Raw genomic sequence first — 20,196 nt, forward strand, 5'->3', positions numbered from 1 at the left:
CTCTTTAGTCCCCTGATAAAAATGTGACCTCTTTGGGGACTAGGACCTTTAAGACTGCAAAGACATTTAACCCTATAGAGTTGTGGAATAGGAAGCACAGTTTTCTCCAGTGGGTCATGTTAAGTAGAGACATTCCTGCTTCCACCCAGTAGAGTTTGCACCCATGTGTTCTTCCTATGGGGGACATATTATTATGTAAAGGTTTTTTATTCAATCTTTATACTGGATCCTGGAGGATAGTAACCAATTCATGCGGAACATCATCTCCAAACTTGCACTTCAACTGCACCTTCTACAGGCCAGTCAACGCTCTGTCAGGCCGGGAGCTTTGAAGTCTATGATATGATCAGTGGGTCTCATGGTCATGTGCCCATGCTCTGATATGATGTTATGTGGGATCCCATGTGAGCAGATCAAATATACTGTTAGTCCTTGAATAACGGTGTTTGCCAAGGCCCTGCAGGTAAGAATGGCAAACTTATACTTGGAATATAAGTCTACTTTTATTTAAAACAAACAACAAATAAAAACACAAAAAATCTCTGGCCCTTTTAAGATGGAAGGGGCCCAATGTAATCAATCTGCCAACAAGTGTCTGGTTAGGCTCCAGAAGAATAGTGCCATATGGAGGGCTCAGCATCAGTCTCTGTTGCTGGCAGACTGTACATTTGGCAGCAGCAGGAGCTTTATCAGTCTTGGTAAGTGGCAGGCCATGCTCATGGACCCAAGAAGAGCCTTCGTGGCTCCCACTGCCACCCAATCCATGTACCTATCACAGCAGCCCTGGAGTAGCCAATAACTGAGGCTGGCTGCTTGCTGCCAACTGGCCAAGTTATTCTGTCTATATCAATACTATCAAAAAATATATATAATGTGAGCTACAAATGTGAGCTGCATATGTAATTTTAAGTGTTCTCATAGCCAACTTAAAAAGAGTTAACAAAAAGATAAAATTAATTTAATAATATATTTCACTTAACCCAATATATAAAAAATTTCAACATGTAATCAATATAAATATTATTAGTAATATTTTACATTCTTTTTGGAAGACTAAGTCTTTGAAATCCAGTGTGAATTTTGCAATTACAGCACATTTCAATTTGGAGTAGCCACGTGTGGCTAGTGCATACAATATTGGACAACGCAGGTCCACACCATTGTTTAATGTGTCTTCTGCAGTGGGTGCTCTCTAGTTGATAGGTGTTAACATGTGACACAAAGATCTTCACACTTTGTGTCCACTCTCACATGTCATTCACATGCTTATACTCCAAGACTCCTATTCCCCAGTCTTCTGATATCTCTGCTTTCAGCATCCTGAGCCAGGCTATTCACTTCTACCCACCAGTCCATATATATTCTAACAGAGCTCCTATTTATTCTTCCACACAAAGAGAATAACCGGGTGGACCTTAAAGCTCTACCTATTTTAAGGATTTTTCTCTAGCCCCATGAGCTACTCCTGAACAAGGCTGCAGTGTAGCTGCCATGCATTTTTGGCTTGTTTGGCATCCACCTACTAAACCAGCCCATCTATAAACCAAATCTGAAGGCTTTTTCCTCCTCCAGCAGTGAGCCATGTGGCATCCTCCATATGGAGTGAGGGATGAGCTGTGGAAGAGGTTCAGGGACAACAGTGGCAAATGACATGGAAGATGGGACTGTCTTGTCATGCAGCTTTTTTTGTGTCTTCCAGTCCTATTTATGCTCGATCCAAGTTTTCTACTTCTAGAATCCATCTCTTAAAGTTCTGCTAGCCCTGCCTTAAGATACGTGGTTCTACAGGTGCAGTGCCTTGGTGTCCCATAGCAGGCACATAATCTCCATGAGGCTTCAGTAATATATCAGGAGTTGTTCCTCAAAGGGCATACGAATTACTGCTACAGATGGCAAAGCTTTAATCCCATAGCCTATGTTGGGATTCTACCACTGGCACTTGACATAACCTCCACACAGCATCTTTTCCCACCACTGCCACCACTAATATCACGGTGTCTGCTGTCCTACATGACCCAACAACAGGGCTTGGTGGACTGCAACCAATACCTCCTACTGAGATTTTTCCTGCTCTACGTCTCACTCAAAGCTGGCAGCCTTTTACATTGCCCAACATACGGGTCAGAGCAGTATTCCTGAATGAGAAATACGTTGTCAAATCTAGAACCTGAAGAAGCTTACCAAGTGTTGTGCTTCTCTTTTCATGGTGGGAGTTGCAGCATGTAATAATGTATCTTTACTATGAAAGAGACAACCTGAACTGCCCACACCACAGAATCCCTGAAGACTTTATTAGTGTGGCAGCCTCCTACCTCTTCAAAGGGTTTATCTCCTATCCTCCATTTTGTGTGTGTTTCACCAATGCCACCGGCATGCTGAGAAGTTATTGCTCATCTGGCCTAATTAGCATAGTATCATAAAGGAGTGGTATTCTGTTGGAAATCTAGAGAGTTGAGATCTCTTTGTGCTGTATTATGACAGAATACAAAACTAAATATATATTGTTGCCTATTCCATGCACATGCAAACAATTTCTGATCCTCTTTTTCTAATTGGAATAGAAAGAAAGACATTTGCCATTCACATGACCTCATCCATGTTACTGAGGTTGGTTAACCCACTCTAGCAAAGATACTATATCTGGCACAGCAACTGCAGTTGAGGCTACCAATTAATTGAATTTGCAATAATCTACTCTCATTTCCCAGGATCTCTGTGTTCTGCAAGAGCAAGTCACTGCATTAAGACAACTTAAGTGGGGATATGATAGCAACCACCACCCTTATATCTTTTAGGTTCCTAAAGGTACTAATAATTTCCACTATTCCCCCTGCGATACAACTTGTATTTTATTTACTACCTTGATTTGGGTGGGGGATACGAACAGTTTCAGAAACATCCACTTGGCTCTCCCCACTTCTATAGCCTGTGTCCCACTCACTAAAGGTTCAGTGTTGGGATTGCATGTATTCCAAACATGAGAACTTCAATCACATACTTGGAACCAGGGAAAATGACCACTGTGTGGGTCCTCAGACCTAGTGGACTTACTGCAAGCCAGATCTCTGCCAGAAGTCTGTTTATTACCTGGTTCTTATACGCTCCCACTTTAGAACAGGAGGGCCCCATGGTAAGGCTTCAGTTCTCCAGGTATCAATGTCCACTCAGACCCAGTGTCAAACAGTCCTAAAATGTTTTGAGTGTTCCCCTTTCCCTTGTACAAAGTCACCCAAGTAAACAGTTGTAGGTACTTTTAAAGACGGACTGGGGGAATCCTCATCATATATACTTGCATTGTGTAGCTGGGTCTTTCTTCCTAGGGACCTGGCCATTTCTTTAGTCAGTGGGTCCTGGGTCTGAAAACTAACTCAGATCTGGAAAGTGGGCAAAAGACTACAACATCTTATTGGCATGACTGCCTTATTGGAGTGAGTTCCTTCAATAATTAGGGCTTCTAATTATTTACCCTAATTTCTCGTGATGGTATAAACCAAAGTATCCTTGTTGGCTGTCCATCTATTTAGTCCCTAGGGTTATGAGTTTCTATTAACCATCTCCATGACTCTCTGTGGGTCAGGCCCCATTGGCTGCCACTCTGGCTCTGCTGCTCATTATGATAATTGCATCCACCTGCTTTTCAGCAGTTATGTGGGATCTCCTGTTCTCTGTTGTTTCAGGGTCTTTTCATTTCCATTGGATTATTTGTGCCTCAGTACCATCAGTGATGGAGTCCACATTACTAGCCAAGTGACAAATGATAAAGCTTCAAAATTTATCTTATCAACTTCATTTTTGGACTATTCTGATACCAAATGTCAGATTGGGTTTTTAAAGACTCTAAAATGGAGTTGGACTTGCAAGATATTTATTAAGTTTCAACAGCTCTGGAAGCCAGGAGGAGGAAGCAATCAAACAGAGAGACAAGTTGAATTATGAAGCAGGCATGACAGAGCCTCAGCCCAACCCTCAGAGAACTCCAGAGCCATATGACCCTTTGGAGTTGTCCCCTAGTGAGCCAAAATTTTCAGATCTTTATATGTCCTCCATGGTCAGTCATTGGATGTGGATAGCTAAGGAAGGTTGGGCTTTTGAACAAGGCATCACTCTGCAACTGAGGTCATCTTTGAAAAAGAAGTAACAAGTCAGCCCTGAAAGAAACCTGAGTGGTGCATCTCCATATCCATCACAGCCAGATTTGGGATTCAAAAAAAGGAAATAAAAACATGATTTTGTATCCAAGAGAATCCAGAGTAGGAGTTAAGAGAGAAATGGAAAGTCTTGAGCTCGGGTTTTAAAAAGGAACATGTGTATTTACCAGGACAGGAATTTTCCTTCCTGAAAATCAGATCACACATGGAATACCAAGTTCAATTATGGCTACTGCAGTTTAAAAGGAATATCCACTTACTGAAATGTGTTCAGAGGAGAATGATCAAAACAGTAAAGGAGCTAAAAAACACAACAAAGGGCTAGTTAAAAGAATGAATGTTTACACAGAATACAAGTTTTCTTTAGACAGCTAAAGGGGCTTGAAATTATTCCCTGTGGAATCAAGAGACAAAAGTCTAGGAAAACAGAAGTTAGAAGTCTAGGAAGACAGAATATAGGGAAGATAATTTTAATAATTAAAACCAAATGAAAAAGTACCGTAGATATAAATTAGCCAGATGAAGGGGAAAAGAGGCATTTTGGATCAAAGCAGCCATCACAGGCGACCGTGAAAAGTTCAGATTGGCCAAATATAAGACCAATAGAAAGTGGCCGGAAGGGAAAATGACTATGAAGTCAATGTCAGATCAAGTTCCTTGTGTCTCATGCTTAGGACTTTGGCTATTATGCAGTGAAGTAGTGCCTGGCTTGGCACTTCAAAAGGTGAATCTGACAGCAAGGAAGATAATGGATTAGGGAGAGGCATGAGATAGAAAGCAGGTAAACCAATTAAGAGTAGCTATGATCAATAGAATTCATGTCTGTCTTTCTGCTCATTGTATTTGCAGTACCTGGCATTGAACCTTCATATAAAAGACCCTCAATAAATATCAAATAGATGAATGTTCAAGGAAAGTACCAATGGTTGTCTGAACTAAGCAAATGGCTACGGGAATACAGAGGAGTTAACATTCAAAAGATCTGTAGAAGGTGGAATGGAAATTAAAGGAGAGGAAGAAGTCAAGGATAATAGATTTGTTGATTTGTTCCTAGTGGCATACCTGCTGTGGACCTGAAATACTGAAGGAAAAGTGGTTGGTGGGCAGGTGAAGGGAAGGAAAAAAAGATTGCTAAAGGTCTCATTTATCATCTATGATTAGGCTCTATCTGTTGTTGAAATTTCTCAACAAAGTCTCTACTAATGTGCTTTCTCATCGATGTTTTCTATGCACAAGTTCCCCGTGATTACCAGCACCCTGTCAGTATAGAACAGCCTGTTTCTTTGCTTTTCTCTGGTAAAGCAAAGCAGCAAGCCAATTACTGAGATCATTCAGATGAAAATTTTACTTTTGCCTGAATTAGCCAGAGAATTGAAGCATAAATGGACCGTTTCACTTGACTGATTGAGATAATTGCCTCACTTTTCTAGGGGAGACCTATAGCTGGGAGGCTGTATTTGGTCACCAAAACATGTTTGTAATATACATTATTGACTTTCTTGAAACAACTCTGGTTGGCTAGGTGCCACACTCAAACACTTGCCCTCATCTTTTTAGGTATTTGAAACAATACAGAGAAATACCATGCCTCGGAAACTCAGTGTTGAATTATTTCATTCTTGGGCAGCCTTTAAACACATCAGCTCAGGCCTCCAGAAGAGGTAAAGTGGCATCTAGGGGAGTCTGGGAGAAGGCGGCAGGGCAGGAGCTTGGTTCAGTGGATAAAATGCAAGAAGTGAGAATTAGCTCCAGGTGCATGGGAACAAATGGCTTTTCCTGAAAGAATTGGGTAGGTAGACTTGAAAGAAACATGTAATTTACATTTACTATTGGGAGGGGTGAGAGGGGTTAATAAAGAGAGCTGAGTAGGGGCAGACAATTAAAGCAGCAGTGGGGCTCAGATCAGAGCCTTTTGGCCTGGATCTTGGGTAATAGAAGCTTTTTCTAACAGCATGAGACATGGGAAAAGAAGGCTTCTAAAGAAACAGCACAGCATCTGAGCTTTTCTGCAGCTTTTGCTATCTGGTGGCCTGCTATGACAGCCTGGGCGTGTACAGACAATGTGTGGTCAGTACTGACCTACAAAATTCACTGAAAAGCAAGATGTGTATTAGAAAAACTCGTACAAACTTCAAGTCTATGAGGAAAGGTTGTCATGTAAATGTGTCTGTAATTACTTTGTGATGGCTCCCCTTACTGGCCAACGGGCAGAACGTCCTAGATCCTGAAGAGAAGTAGGAGGAGGTAACGCTGAGGCAACCTGGTTAATTTCTAAGTTTCCTGTATTAAAATATATATATATGTGTGTGTGTGTGTGTGTGTGTGTGTGTTGCTAAAATAAATTTTATTATAAACTTATTTTATTAAAATAAGTTTTATTTTCTGAGTATCAAATAAAAATAGAAATCCCAGCCATGACATTTATAAAATCCACCAGTATTATTTTTAAATTTTTTATATTTATTTATCTTCAGTGGGTATTTAGAGTCTGCGTATGGTTTTGTGACTATAAAAAAAGACTGCTTTAATTTTTCAATTTTTAAACTTTTATATTACATATAATTTCAAAAGCAATTTGAGGTGATGGATGAGACATACCCACACATCAGGATTGATATATCCAAACAAGCTGCATTTTGGGGAGAGATTATATGCTTACAATAAGGAGGTTTTCATCGTTTAAAGCAACCTTGATTTTTTTTGCATTGTTTCATTGTTTGGAATATTGCTTTAACTGTGGCAAATAGATATACATTAAAAGTATATTCAACATCTTGTAATATCCATAGATCATTCAGAATCAACTATGTTGAACTAGTTGAACTAGAAAAGTTAAAATGTTGTATCCAAAATAATAAAAATGATGCACCTATCTTCTAAACTTTTCCCCAGGATTCCCAAACAATAATCTTAAAAATGTCAAATAATGTTCCCACAGGCTATGTATGTTGCTGTTTATTTAAATATAAGTACTGGGATATTTTATTTTAAAGATGTTTTGTTTGTTAATATCTCTTTATAGGTGTTATAAATATTTTTATGTATATAAAAATTAGTCTAAGAGGACCAATTGAATTGCTAGTATCAGACCAATTTTTTGCTTTAATATAAACCCAGACTGACATATCTTGTTTACAAACAAATAATATTGGCATGAAAAAAGTCACACCATTACACAGATTTTTTATTTAAGCTGATCCTGCAATAGATAGGATACTCTTGAAATTAGCACTTTACATTAAAATAATTAATTTTCTTCAGATTTTAAAAATTCTTTCTGTACTTTTTTTCATATATGCACAGTATTAGAAGATTCTAAATTTGTTGCTGTAGTAACAAAAACCCCTCCAAACCTCAATGGCTTAAAACATGGTTTCACTCCATATCTGTCTTCAGTGGGTGAGGTATGCCATCATCCTTTTTCAGGTGCTAAGACTGATGGAGCCTCCACCATCTGCAACATTGCAGGCAGGGGGAGGAAATCAGCTTCTTGTGCCCTGCTTCTTAAAGGTTTCTAACTGGAAATAACACATGTCACTTCCGCTCACATTGCACTGGCCAAAATAAGTTACATGGACAGAAATAGAACTGCATTTTACTTCCTTTTGTCTTAATTGATCCCATCAAAGATGCTTTAATCTTTCAGAGAAAAAAAAAGAAATTTGGGTCATGCTGTCCTACAATGTGTTTGGAAGGAGAACAGAAACATCGCTGAACAGCACCAATAACTCCCACATTCACCCTAACTGAGGAACTTTATCTTAATGCCGGGAAAGGGGACAGTGCTTTCACAGCTGAGAATCCAAAATAGTGACAGGATGTAGGGAAACTTATATTTTGATTTCTTTTTTAACAGAAAGAGGCCTAACATTATATTTGCTGGTTAGGTTTAATGTCTGAACTTCTTTTCAAGTCTTACTTTTTACTAAAATAAATTGTGCTTAAATTGAGCTCTCTGGGGATTCCACAGGGATTGATCGATTTGCCTGGTTAGGGCTTTTCAGGATGGATGTCAGGAGTGGGGCAATGGCATGAGAACAGCTGTTTTCAGGGCTCTGGCCTCAATCTTGAGCGTTGCCATAGTGACAGCTGCCCGCAGGAACCCACCGGGAGCCCAGTAGGAGAACTGGCTGCCAGAGCTTTGTATCAGTGTGCCATCCCCAGCCTTTCAGAAACAAGCATAATGAACTCTTTAGCCAGGGTGTTTCTGCCAACTAACCTAAGGGACAGTTTATTGTTGCTTGAATTGTCAACTGCCAGATGTCAGTTCAGGCAAATCAACTCTATTCCCTCTTTCCTCCTGTACCCTTTCTCTCAGCTTATTTTCATATCAAATTCCACTTTTCCCCATTTTATAGCTACATAATTAACAGCTATTAATAGAGCAAATTCATTTCATAAATTTAGATATAACAAAAAAATCCAAAGATACAAAGTCCTCTAACACAGCACTGCCCAATAGAATTTTCTGTGATGATGTAAATGTTTCATATCTATGCTGTTCAATACAGTAGCCACTGGTCACCAAGTGGCAACTCAGCATTTGAAATGTGGCCAGTGCAACTGAGCAACCAAATTATTTAACTGATTTAATCTGAGTTCATTTTAATTTTAAATAGCTACACGTGGCTAGGACTAATGTATTGAGCAACACGGTTCTAGAATCGTATTCAAATCCAGGGAGTGGTACCAGCTACAGCTGGCCAAGGAGGAGCCACAGTTAGCAGCATTCTCTCATTCAAAGTAGCATGTTTATTATCTGCTCTAGAGCATATTATTATTATTGCTGTATAAGGTGTGCCTTGGCCTGCCCTAACTGGCTGTTGTAAATTTAATTATGTAGCTAAAGAGGAGGAAACGGAGGCATGATTATCTGGGCCGTTACAGGCAATAATCCTCTAGAAGCAAGATTGAAAGGGGAAAGGTGTTACTATTTCTGAATAATATATCAGCAACATTACACTGATTCTACAAAAGAACTGGATTCTAACTGGAAGTCATCAATTCTAGTCCCAAATTTTATGCTAGTAAATTGTATTACTTAGGAAGGACACTCAGTGGGAGGCTTGTGTGTGTCTGTGTGTGTGTGTGTGTGTATGTGTGTGTGTGTGTGGCTTTATTTATTTATTTTTGCCTAAATTCCTCCTCTGTATAAAAGGGAGCGTAATAATATTTTCTGTGTGCTTATTAATATGACAGGGGCTTTATGTAAGTCTCATTTATTCCTTTTAAGAAATCCATAAATTAGGGATTTGTATGCAGAGTATATAGATGAGGAAACTGAAGCTTAGCAGAGTTAAGTGCCTAAGATTTCCCAGCTAATAATTGGAAGAATCAAAATTCATTCAAACTCAAGTCTGTCTGTCTCCAAAACCCAATTTCTTTCTACTAAATCCCATTAGAATGTTTCTAAAAATCCCTTCCAACTCTTAATCATCACTAAGTGAGTGCCATGTAATAAATATATTGAATGAGTTTTGCGTACAACCCAAAATAGGATTCTTAACTGTATTCCATTTTTTAAAACATAGTAACAACTGTAACTACTAGTTATTTCCTAACCTGGAACCACTTAGGATTTCCTAATCAGTGGCTTTCTCCCCTGGCTTTGCATTAGAATTATTTGGAGAGTTTTTTTAAAATACCGATACGAGGTATTCTTCTCAAATAACTTAAATCACAATCTGCACAATGGGGCCTAGAGACAGTTTTTTTCTTGGTTGTTTTTGGTTTGTTTGTTTTTGAGGAGTTTTTTGTTCTGTTTTGTTTTGTTTTGTTTGAGACAGGGTCTCACTCCATCACCCAGGTTGGAGTGCAGTGGCATGATCATAGCTCACTGCAGCCTCGGCATGCTGGGCTCAAGCAATCCTCCCATGTCAGCCTCCCGAGTAGCTAGGACTACAGGCATGCACCACCATGCTCAGCTAATTTTAAAATTTGCTAGCGATGGCTTCTCACTCTGCTGCTAAGGCTGGTCTCAAACTTCTGGCCTCCAGACATCCTTCCACCTTGGCTTCCCAAAGTCCTGGAATTACAAATGCGAGCCACCATATCCAGCCAGGATAGTTTGTTTTTAAGTCTCTCATATGATCTCAAAATGCAGGTTGTGCTGAGAACCATTTCCCTAATGTAAGGTGTAGAAATCTACTTTTCCATTGAGCCACCTGCTAGGACTTCAGGACCTGGCCTCCAGGAGGAAGCCCCCTGATAGCTTGGTTGATTTTATCTTATGAGTTTATGTTAGGGGAAACTGCCAAATTGAAATAAGAAAGCCATCTCCCGCAAGCAAGCCTCTCCTCCTAAAGACTAATCATAATGCAAGAGAAATTTTCCATTTCTCTCAGGAATCAGAATCCTTTGCTACATGCACAACTGGAAGGAAAGTAGTACAAATAGGAGGATCCTTACCTGATGGGAGAAGGGAGATCTTGCCATTCAGGAGTTTGCTTTGAATCTCTTTCCACGTGCATGGGTGCTGTCACAGTACATGTGACAGGCTGCAACAGGGTTTGAGAGGGTTCCTTGCTGGAAGGCAATGTCATAGGAAAACAGGTTTTATGAAGCAGTGATTCCCCCAAGGAGCAAAGGAGTTGAATAAATAGGATAGTTCCTAGACTAGAAGAGCAGGCTTGCCTACGCTCTCACACCCAAACCAACTGCCTTCTGTTGTTCTTTTTTTGACCCAAATTCTATGCAGAATCTTCTCTTATCAAAATAAATAAATAAATAAATAATGACTGCAAACAAAAAAACTCAATAGCTCCTAATATTACTTAACTTTTGCATGATTTTAACGTGTCAATGCTTATCTTAAAGCACTGTTTTACTAATTTCATTCCTATACTTATCCTAAAAGATCTTTAGTGACGTGCCTTTTCTCACAGCAGGACGCTTCAAACTTGGGGGAGCTTATTTAAAATGCCTTTTTCTGGACTCCATTCCTGGAGGTCTAGAATGGGATGCATTCATAATATATATGTTAAGTGTTCCAGGAAATCAATAGGTGATTGGGATAGGCTAAATAATGGTCCCCCAAAAATGTCCTCATTGCTGTCCCCAGAACCTGTGAACATGTTACCTTCAACGACAAAAGGGACTTTGCAGATGTGATGAAGGATCTTGAGAAGGAAGGTTATTTTGGTTATGCAGGTGGTCACAATGTTATCATAAGGACCCTTATGACAGGGAAGCAAGAGGATCAAAATCAGAAAAAGATGTGATGATAAAGCCAGAGGTAAGACTGATGCACTTTGAAGATGGAGGAGAGAGCCATTAGTCAAAGGATGCAGGCAACATCTAGAAGATAGAAAAGGCAAGGAGACAAATTCTCAGATGGTTTCTAACACCCTCAAAAAGAATGCTGCTCTGCAACATCTTGATTTTAGACTTCTGACCACCAGAACTATAAAATAATACATTTGTGTTGTTTTAAGTCACTAAGTTGGTGGTAATTTGTTACAGTAATAATTGGAAACTTGTATAGTTATACACGAAAAGAGTATTACCCCAAATAAAACACTTTCTATAGAAATCAACTTCAATATCTCTTATAATTCTAAAGGATCCTGGAGCACTAGGAGCGAAGTAAATTGTTCAACTTCACTCAGGGACTTAGGGAAAATCCAGGACAAAAGTGGAATTATCTTAGTTTGGCTCTATCTCTTTATCCTGGCTTTCAAGGTATCTTCCCCTAGTCTAGGCCAGCCTTTCCCACATTATCCCATTATTTCTATATCCTTACTTCTATAAGCAAGCAAAATAGTGGATATATTTTCCCCCTGAATAAGCCCCATTATTTCTGTTTCACTACTTTGATACATAGACTTCCCTCTTCCTGAAGTCCTTCCATTCTCGAATGTTAGGTTTCACTAAAGGTCGGGTCCTGCCTCTTCCTTAGCTATCCAGCATTAGGTGAGTACTGACCTTGGAGCTCTTATGGTGTCAGCATGGTTGCTCTTTAAAGATCATGATGAAGAATCCCTAGTCTATTTCTTCCTCAGTGTGATGATCTGGTTGGCTCTGAGGCTTGTGGATACTTCCTAAAGCAATATTGAAGAAAGAATGAATGACTAAAGACCTTAATCCAAGTCAAGTGCCTAGATTTTCAAGTTCCCTCTCTTTATGAACTATATTTCACTTATTTCCACAAAGTTTTAAAAATAAATACCCAATGAACTTAAAAAAATTTGTAGAGATGAGTGTCTTGCTTTGTTGCCCAGGCTGGTCTTGAACTCATGGCTGCAATCCTCCCACCTCAGCCCCCAAAGTGCTGGGATTATAGCCATAAGCCACCACACCAGCTGCAAAAAAATTCAATTACATGTTCTGTTAGTATACATAGATATCTTCCTAGTTTAACAGTAAAAATCTTCTCAGTTACTTGACTGATAGATGACAACTCAATATTTACATCTCATTGGGGTAACACAACATTTTAAAACATATTTCTTATTGGCATATACTTCACATAACATAAAATTCACAGTTTTAAAGTGTGGTATTTGGTGGTTTTTAGTATATTCACAGAGTTGTCTGACCATTACCATTATCTAATTCCAAATATTTTAATTACCCCCATAAAGAAACCTGGTAAACATTAGTAGACATTCACCATTCTCCCTCCTTTCTCTAAGCCACTGGCAACTACTAAGCCACTTTCTCACTCTATGGATTTTCCTGTTCTGAACACTTCATGTCAATTAATCATACAATAATCAAGTGGTGCTTTATGGCTGGCTTCTTTCACTTCACATAATGTTTTCAAGGTTCATTAATGTTGTAGTATGTATCAGAATCTCATTTCTTTTTACAGCTGAATAACATTACATTGAATGGATATACCACATTTGTAATCCCTTCATCATTGACAGACATTTGGGTTGTTTCCACCTTTTAGCTAATATGAATAATGTTATTTGTGCAACAATTTTTGCTTTCTGTTGGTATTTGTGAAAATATGTTTTCAATTCTATAAGGCATATATACCTCTAGGAGTAGAATTGTTAGGTCATAAATCATTTGTATAACTTTTTGAGGTACTGCCAGATTGCTTGCCACCTTTTCAGTGGCTGCATCATTTAACATTCCCACAAGTAATGTATAAGGATTGCAATTTCTCCACAACCTTGCCAACAGTTGTTATTTTCCATTTTTATTATAGTTATGCTTGTAGGCATAAAGTAAGATATCTCATTGTGGTTTTTTGTTTTCTAATGGATAATGATGCTTACCATCTTTATTGGCCATGTGCATATCTTTTTTGGAAAAAATGGCTATTTAAATCTTTTGCCCATTTTTTAATAGTTTTTTTTTAATTGTAGAGAACATAGCCTTTAAAATTAAAATAAGAGTCCAGAAGTTGGGCTATATTTCCCAGGTGTTAGCTAGTATCTTGTCCCCTTTTCATAGATTTATTTGTGTATCTCAGGTTATCAGTGCCACTATAGATCTCCTCCCTCACAGCAATCAAACTTAGGACTTCATTCAGAAATGGGTGGAGAGACCACTCTCCCAGCTCCAAAAATGCTTACCGGGATGGTCAATGACTGCCTCCTTCTTGTTGCTCAGCCCTCTGAGAGTCCTTGGCTGGCTGTGCAGTTTGCTGCACCCAGTTACTTTCTTTCTTTCTCTCTCTCTCTCTCTTTGTTTTTGAGACAGAATCTGACTCTGTCACCCAGGCTGGAGTACAGTGGCACAAACATGGCTCACTGTACCTTGGACCTCCCAGGCTCAAGCGACCCTCCCACCTTAGCCCCCCAAATAGCTGGGACTACAGGCGCATCACCACACGTGGCTAATTTTGGTATTTTGGAAGAGATGGAGTTTCACCATGTTGCCCAGGCTGGTCTTGAGCTCCTGAGCTCAAGAGATCCTCTGGCCTGGGCCTCCCAAAGTTCTGGGATTACAGGTGCTGGCCATGGCACCCGGCCCACTCAGTTGCTTTCTATTGCATTGCCTGTTACCTTATTTTATAGCTTTCATAATACTCATCATCTGATATTTCTCATTTGTTTGTTTGCTGATTATCTCTTCCTTTTGGGAGCATGAATTCCATGAGGCCAAGACATTGCCTGTTATGACTGATTGTGTGACTGATGCTGACACAGTGCCTGCCACATGGTAGACTGGGGCTGAGGTTCAGTTCCCAGGGGTCTGGCTCCTCAGGAAGTAGCATGTGTCAAGGGAAGATGTGTGACATGGGGAAGAACTTTCTAGAGGAGTTACCAGGTCCTCCAGTATGACTCCTTTATTTTACTATTTAAAAATGTTTTAAAGAAAATCTGGCAAACTACAAGCATACTCATTTTAATAATAATTATCAGAAGCAAGTCCAGATTCCAGAAACTAATTTAACTTAATGAATGTGTTAAACTAGTTCAAGATTAATCAGAAACCCTTAGATGTCTTTACTCTTTCTGCAATCCTAAATGAAACATAATAAACACTTTATGCTAAATTTTTGCATAGTTTTAAGCTCATCATCTGCATAGTAGTCTCATTGCTACCACAGATAGAAAAGATAAGGTCTGAATCTGTATTGCTCCCCAGGAAACTACATTTTAGCAGCACTTACCGAGTAGTCACACCCATCTAAATTCAAATCCTAGCTCTGCCACCCACCTTCAGGAAAAACTTGGCCAAGATGTTTGACTTATCTGAGTCTCTCCCATGTCTCACTGAGGCTTTCCCAAGTGGGGAAAATGGAGCCAGTAATACAGGCCTACAGAGCTGTTTGAAGATTATAAACAAAACATTGCCCACAATAAGGGATCAATAAATGTTAGCTGATTTTTCTCTCTTTAAATTTCTGTTTCAGCTACAACTCTGTTATGGGTAGGAGTGAGGGAAAGAAATTAGGTTAAAAAAAATCTAAAGGAAAAACATTGGGGAAAATAAAATAAGAATTCTCATTTAGTTTGTTTCATGAGCATCCGTGTGAAGAGACCACCAAACAGGCTTTGTGTGAGCAATAAAGCTTTTAATCACCTGGGTGCAGGCGGGCTGAGTCCGAAAAGAGAGTCAGCGAAGGGAGATAAGGGTGGGGCCATTTTATAGGATTTGGGGAAGGTAAAGGAAAATTACAGTCAAAGAGGGTTTGTTCTCTGGCGGGCAGGAGTGGGGGTCGCAAGGTGCTCAGTGGGCAGGAGTGGGGGTCACAAGGTGCTCAGTGGGGGTGCTTTTTGAGCCAGGATGAGCCAGGAAAAGGACTTTCACAAGGTAATGTCATCAGTTAAGGCAAGGACCGGCCATTTACACTTCTTTTGTGGTGGAATGTCATCAGTTAAGGTGGGGCAGGGCATATTCACTTCTTTTGTGATTCTTTAGTTACTTCAGGCCATCTGGGCACATACGTGCAGGTCACAGGGGATGCGATGGCTTGGCTTGGGCTCAGAGGCCTGACATTCCTGCCTTCTTGTATTAATAAGAAAAATAAAGCAAAATAGTGTTGAAGTGTTGGGGCAGCGAAAATTTTTGGGGGGTGGTATGGAGAGAGAATGGACGATGTTTCTCAGGGCTGCTTCAGCGGGATTAGGGGCGGCGTGGGAACCTAAAGTGGGAAAGATTAAGCTGAAGGGAGGTCTTGTGGTAAGGGGTGATATTGTGGGGAGGTAAGAAGAAACATTTGTCGTATAGAATGATTGGTGATGGCCTGGATATGGTTTTGGATGAATTGAGAAACTAAACGGAAGATACAAGGTCCAAATAAAAGAAGGAGAAAAATGGGTATTAAAGGACTAAGAATTGGGAGGACCCAGGACATCCAATTAGAAAGTGCCCAAGGGGGTTCAGTGTAATTACTTGCTTGGTTGGCAAGTTTTTGGGCTCTATCCTTGAGTTTTTTAATGTTGTCATACACCAGGCCAGATTGATTTAGGTAAAAACAACACTCCTCATTTAAGAATATGCAGAGTCCTCCTTTTTCAGCAGTGAGTAAATCAAGGCCTCAGCGGTTTTGGAGGACAACTGCAGCTAAAGAGTCAACTTGGGCCTGGAGGACTGATAAAGTTTGTGATATGTCTGTGATGCTAGCAGAGAAGTCATTAGACAGGCTACGGAAGGTCATGACAGACGTTGAAATGCCTGCTATTCCAGTACCGAGAGCAATAGTGGAGGCAGAAAGTCCTAAACCGAACATCAAGGGAATTAGTGGAATAACTCTTTTTTGTCGTGTCGGTGTCATGAGGGGAACAGGGAGCTCTTCGGTCCCATTTGCAAATTGAATTTTGGGGGTAAGGAAGACTAGTGTGCATGTGCCTGTCCAATTGGCAGGTAGACACATGTAGTTAGAGGATCCACAGAGGAAGAAGAGACCTTGTGCGAGGCAAAACTGGAGATGTAAAGTAAAAAGGTGAGAAGGAGTGCTGAAAGGGGTGTCTTGTATCCAGACTCCTAGGGATCCAGCTAGGGCAGCAGCTGTCAGAGGTTGTAATGGGGACTGATGGGGTAACTGCGTAGAGGGGGAGGTTCGATTTTCATGGTGTATGAGAAAACGTCGAGTATCTACGAGCAAACTTTCACTGTTATTTTCGGGGCTGGGTATAAGTAAACAAGAAGAGGGCCTGGGAGGACAGTCTGATGAGCAAGGGGAAGGTAGCCAAGGATGGAGTGAAATACAGGGCAAGTGTCTTCCTAAGCAATAATGACTGCTAATGTTTTTAAGTTTGTCAGTATTCATAGAGGGTTTGTCTGTAATATGGAGCTGGAAGGCTCCAATTGTTTCAGTGATGTTTGTAGTTGGACTTCGGAGATGAAGAGTAAAGGAACATCGAGAAGGTGAAAGATTACCTAGGGGAATTCCAGTGGGTCTTCGCCGAGAGATACATAAAGGAGCGGCCACTGGAATAGTAGTTTGTGTTGTGAGAGGTCCAAATATGGGGGGAGTAGAGTTAATATAAGGAGAAAGGTGTTTTAAATAAGTGCGAAGGAGGGCGGCAGCTTGCTGATGTGAAATGTCTGGGGAAGTCTTGATGGACCTGTCTAGAAAGTAAATGAGTTCTTCAGGAGGGTAAAGGTGAGGGCTGTTAAAGGAAGTTCGGAGGTGTAGGGAGACGGGAGATGTTGCCCAGTCTGTCTGTAAGGCGGGGACAGCTGTGTAGGCACTGGAAGAAAGGGAAATGCAAAGCCAGCAGTTGTTCGCTAAGGAGGGATTAGAAGCGGCTAGGAGAGAATGGGTAAGGTTGATAGTGTGGTGGAGATAGCTGGGGAGAGGTAGAGGATGACATAAGAATGGGAATGAGAATAAGAGTGAGTATAAAATTAAAGAATAGAACTTCATCAGGGTGGAAGTATTGGAGGGTGCCTTGCCAGCAAAGATCATCTATCCACTCTAAGAGGGAGTTAAGAGTGGCAGTTTGGGGATAGCACCAAGAGATATCAGCTGTGATGGCTTGAAGAAACAGTGTAAACCGGTGGTGTAAACAAGAGTAGGGCATTTATAAGTAGTTGAGAATGGAGAATAGGAGTATGACTGGACAGAAGATAGTAGGGATGACTAGTTTTTTGGGGCTCGGCCTAAGTGGTGGGGTGACTTCGTAAAGCCCTGTTGCAAAAAGTAGGGTAAGGATGAACAGACCTAATAGAATGAAGGGATGTATTAGGCTCATAAGGGTTATTACTGTTCTTCAGAAATACAAGTGAGTTTAAGGGAAGTGGGGGAGAGTACTTGTGACTTCCAGGAGGAAGAGGAGGGATTAGGCTGGCTGTCCGATGGACACAGCTTTATTCTGGAATGGTGAACCCAGTGGGGAGGATCCTGCAGGCAGACAGCAGTCGGGGTACTACAGATGACTAAGTAGGGTCCGGTCCATCGAGGTTGTAGAGTTTGAGGAGTCAGATTCTTAACAAGAACTGATCGTCCAGCTAGGTTGTCTTCATATGGCTGGGGATCTGGAGTAGGCAAGAGAAGATTAGCAGCCTGGTGAATTTCCTGTCTAGCCTGCTGGAGTACTGGAAGATAGTCGCCTAGAGGGCTGGTGTCTGGGATGAGGTTGGGGCCAAGCAAGAAAGTGCGTCCATATAAAAGTTCAAATGGACTGTACCCTGTAGCATCTCGAGGACAGGCTCTAATTCTGAGAAGAGCAAGAGGTAAAAGTACTGCCCAATCCTTTTTAAGTTGGAGGCTGAGCTTGGTGAGGTGTGCCTTTAAAAGACCATTAGTCTGTTCCACCTTTCCTGAAGATTGAGGACGGTAAGGGGTATGAAGGTTCCACTGAATACCAAGGGCCTGAGAAACTGCTTGGGTGATTTGGCTAGTAAAGGCTGGTCCGTTATCAGACTGTATAGAGGTGGGAAGGCCAAACCGAGGAATTATGTCTGACAGAAGGGAAGAAATGACTGCAGTGGACTTCTCAGACCCTGTGGGGAAGGCCTCTACCCATCCAGTGAAAGTGTCTACCCAGACTAAGAGATATTTTAGTTTTCTGACTCGAGGCATGTGAGTAAAGTCAATTTGCCAGTCCTGGGTAGGGGCAAATCCCCGAGCTTGATGTGTAGGGAAGGGAGGAGGCCTGAACAATCCCTGAGGGTAGTAGAATAGCAGATGGAACACTGAGAAATGATCTCCTTGAGGATAGATTTCCATGATGGAAAGGAAATGAGAGGTTCTAAGAGACGGGCTAGCAGCTTGTAACCTACATGGAAGAGGTTATGAAATGACGACAGAATAGAATGGGCCTGTGAGGCTGGAAGAAGATATTTTCCTTGGTCTAAGAACCATTTGCCTTGTGTGGGAAGAGACTGATAGGTGGAAGTTTCAGTGGGGGAGTAGGTGGGAGTGACTGAAGTGAAGGAGAAAAACTGGCCGTGAGGGACAGAAGTTGGAGAGCTAGCTGCTTGTCTAGCCACTTTATCAGCATAAGCATTGCCTAGAGCAATGGGATCTGATGCCTTTTGATGCCCCTTGCGGTGAATGACCCCAGCTTCTTTTGGAAGTAAAGCGGCTTTGAGCAGAGTTTTTATTAAAGAGGCATTAAGGATGGAGGACCCTTGTGTAGTGAGGAAACCTCTTTCAGCCCATATGACTGCATGGTGGTGCAGAATATGAAAGGCATATTTAGAATCAGTATAGATATTGACGTGTAGTCCTTTTGCAAGAGTGAGGGCTTGAGTTAAGGCAACTAGTTTGGCTTGCTGAGAGGTAGTGGAGGGAGGCAGAGCAGTAGCCTCAATGATAGATGTGGAAGATACTATAGCATAGCCTGCCTTTGCTGGTGAGTGGCGATTAGGCCTGCCATCAATAAACCAAGTGTGATCAGGGTGAGAAACAGGGAAGAAGGAAATGCGGGGAAATGGGGTGAACGTCAGGTGGATCAGAGAGATGCAGTCATGAGGGTCAGGTGTGGTATCCGGAATAATGTGGGAGGCCGGATTGAAGTCCAGGCCAGGAACAATGGTAATTGTGGGAGACTCAACAAAGAGTGAGTATAGCTGAAGGAGCCGGGGAGCAGAAAGTATATGTGTCAGGTGTGAGGAAGAAAATAGATTTTGGAAATTATGAGAGCCGTAGAGAGTGAGTTGAGCATAGTTTGTGATTTTGAGGGCCTCTAAAAGTATTAGGGCAGCAGCAGCAGCTGCACGGAGACATGATGGCCAGCCTAAAACAGTAAGATCACGTTGTTTGGACAAAAAGGCTACAGGACGCGATCCTGGTCCTTGTGTAAGAATTCCGACTGCACAGCCCTGCACTTCGGCTGTGTGTAATGAAACAGGTTGGGATGAGTCAGGGAGAGCTAGAGTGGGGGCAGTTTCTAAAGCTGTCTTCAAGGAACGGAAAGAGGAGTGGGGACAGGATTTAGGATCTATGGGGTCAGCTAGGTTTCCTTTTGTGAGTTTATATAATGGTTTTGTTAGGATGGCAAAACCAGGTATCCAAAGGTGAAAGTATCCAACCATGCCCAGGAAGGAAAGGAGTTGTTGTTTTGTAGAAGGGGTTGGGGTTTGAGAGATTAGTCAGACACGATCGGCAGGGAGAGCACGTGTGTTCTTATGAAGAATTATGCTGAGGTAGGTAATGGATGGAGAAGAAATTTGAGCTTTGGAGGGGGATACC

General features: G+C 41.1%; 1 long non-coding RNA gene across 8 annotated transcripts in view; it reads right to left on the reverse strand.

Moving 5' to 3' along the window:
• LOC103786514 (uncharacterized) overlaps positions 1-20,196 on the reverse strand; it is a 96,025-nt gene that overhangs the window by 72,415 nt on the left and 3,414 nt on the right. For 7 of the 8 annotated variants that reach the window (XR_001337876.4, XR_001337881.3, XR_001337873.5 and 4 more), the window contains exons 2-3: positions 12,072-12,187; positions 10,557-10,673 (exon numbers count right to left, since the gene is read on the reverse strand). This is a non-coding gene — a long non-coding RNA (uncharacterized LOC103786514). Of the gene's footprint in view, positions 1-1,146; positions 7,603-10,556; positions 10,674-12,071; positions 12,188-20,196 lie in introns of those variants that run through there. The other variant, XR_001337880.5, reaches the window with a different exon arrangement.

This window comes from Pan paniscus, chromosome 13, assembly GCF_029289425.2.
Source record: "Pan paniscus chromosome 13, NHGRI_mPanPan1-v2.0_pri, whole genome shotgun sequence".
NCBI lineage: Eukaryota > Metazoa > Chordata > Mammalia > Primates > Hominidae > Pan > Pan paniscus.